Source organism: Bidens hawaiensis, unplaced genomic scaffold (genome assembly GCF_021521415.1).
Source record: "Bidens hawaiensis isolate Kalapana, Puna unplaced genomic scaffold, B.hawaiensis_p1.1 tig00019696_1, whole genome shotgun sequence".
In the NCBI taxonomy this organism is placed as follows: Eukaryota; Viridiplantae; Streptophyta; class Magnoliopsida; order Asterales; family Asteraceae; genus Bidens; species Bidens hawaiensis.
In genome coordinates this window covers 189,584-192,193 of record NW_027492994.1, presented here as the reverse complement: position 1 = coordinate 192,193, position 2,610 = coordinate 189,584, and the positions used below count along the sequence as shown (strand labels likewise).

The window sequence follows — 2,610 nt, the reverse complement described above, 5'->3', positions numbered from 1 at the left end:
TTGATGTTGAGGGGATATTAGATCAAACTACTAATGTAAGATGTTTATTAATTTTCTTTTTTATGTTCCTTTTGAAAAGTAAAACTTGGTTGTAGGCCAAAAAGGATGCCATTAATATGTTTCTCATGATGTCATGTTTTTGACACTTTATTTTCTCTACATGTCTATGAGCTATTGTATTTGGATTGCAGCAAAGTGATGGATAAAAAGAACAACTTATCATGAACAAGGGCTGGTTAGGCAACAATGTTGGTAAGGAAAGTCACTAAAGCAATAGAAACTTAAATGATGTATCTAAGAATCACATAAAAACATAAGGAAGCGAGACTGGATTGATCAACAGGTATGATGCTTCTTTGGAATTAATCTGTGTGGAAAATGAATTTGCAAAACAGAGAAGGTAGCCCAAAGGAACGGAGTGGCAAAGGGAGATATATTAATACCCATACAGGTCTTAAAATGTCATTTTAAAAACTTTTAGAGATTTATGATAATGTCGTCATATAATTTTTTTTCTCCTATAGTTTGTAATTTATTTGACTTTATAATTCATCTTTATATTAATTCGTTAGAATCAAAATATTATTTTTTTCAACCCGTGTATCACACGGGTTACTAACCTAGTAAACAATATATCAAATAATGGTTATTTAAGTAATGGTTATTTAAGTTTTGTCATTTAGACTAATTCAATTACAACTTTAGCCAAGAAATATAGCCCAACCCAATACAATATCAAATAATGGTGAAAAGAAACTTTCAAAAAAATGTTATTCAATCTATTCAGCCGAATACTGGTAAGCCCTAATTGTTATTCTCCACCATTACATTCCCTAAATTAAGATCAATGTCACCACATTTATTGTTGCAGCAACAACTCAAACCTTGATGCCTATGGTTACACAAGTCCACGAAAATATTTCTACTTGATTGGTTAACAATTGGTTGTTACAACTAAATTGCATTAATAACGTCTACATAGCAACTAAACTTCAGTTTTCAACAATGATTTCTACCTTCGGTGATGCACTTTGGGACGATAAGAGACCTTCGGAAACCTGCTACTCGTCGCCATCTCTGTGAAAGCCCTTCTTAAGGGATATCATCACCTTCTTGAGCACAGGTGACTTGGCCAATATAAACTTCACAAATTCCAACGCAGGCTTCGTGTTCTTGTCCCTCAAGTCTAAATTCTCTAATTTGTTAAGATGTTCCAACAAAACATCCGAACTATCTATGAGTGTAGAAGAGCATTTCTCAGACTGAAGAACCGGATCTTCACAATAATGATAGCAATTCACCCGCAGCTTAAGCTTTTCCATGTTCGGGGAGCTTCTAATCAGAAAGAGAAGGAAAGGTAACCCATATTCGTACATGAAACTCATCTCATCAATATGCACGTATTTGAGGTGGATTAACATCGTTGGAAGCACTTTTGGAACCCCGCCTTTTTCAAAAGACTTGAACCATAGCCAATACAATGGTTGATTATATGCTTAAAAAAAGATTAATTAGGAAAAAACTTGAAACATCGCCAAAATAAATATCGAATACATACAAAAAAAAATTGAGCTGAATCAGTTACCTCCATTATCGAGGTAAGTAGACAGATTTTCAATCACAGGGAAACACTCAAATAGATCGGTGATGGTGTAATCGTCAAAATCTTGTGAATCATCAAAAGCTTGTGAACTATTAACCTGCAACAACTTGCAATATTGAGGTACATAATGAAAGCCTATGAGGATCAATATTCTATTTTTACAAGAACTTACAATAGTCAAGCTCTTAAGCAATGGGCATCTAAATAGATGTAGAAACGCCTTTTTTGTAGTGATTCATCACTCATATATAAGCTTGTAAGGCTATCGAATACATTGGATGTTATTGTTTCGTGGGCAAGGTCACAGCCAATGAGGCGTAGTTCCGTCAACTGATGAAACAAGAAGACAGATAAGGGTAACACATACCCCCAATAAAGTTGAAGTGTTAATTTCTTGACACTATAGTATCTTAATAAATAAGATACTATATATGCGATTTCAATGCATTGATCGTATGCACAAACCCGAAGGGTGAACTCATGTATTGGACCCTCATGTTTTAACAAAATCTGATAAAAAGCATAGTATAGTTTACACCAATAGCTTTTCCCTTTCCTTTGAGTTTGTAAGTTATAAAGCCTTTCCTCAGGTTCCGGCACATCATCCGCACAACTTGATACGTTAAACATATCCTCGTCGAGCACAAGTATAGGGATTTTGGTCCAATGGTACCTCCATTCCTTAGATGCTTGTCCTTGCTGCCTCTTGAATCGGTATACGACATAGAATGTTTTCTATCATGGCTTGAGGAAGCTTGTTGAACATGTCCATCTAAGAATATTTCTTGATGCTGCAAAATTAGCAACCGTGAAAACAGATTCACGGTCGACTATGTTTAACACGGGCTTGATACTTAATTTGAAAACTAATCAAGGTATTTTAGTGTTTGTGTGTAACTGAGAATCGATCTACTTCTTTAAGTTATATATTTGGGCAAAAATGAGCTTTTTTTAACAGCTAATTTATTCAACTTTATTTTATTCCAATGTCTCAAACGAAACTAGCA

General features: G+C 34.5%; 1 pseudogene; it reads right to left on the bottom strand.

Annotated features, from left to right (window-relative positions):
- Positions 1-992: 992 nt before the first annotated feature.
- Positions 993-2,375, bottom strand: LOC143559082 (F-box/FBD/LRR-repeat protein At1g13570-like; annotated as a pseudogene).
- Positions 2,376-2,610: the final 235 nt, after the last annotated feature.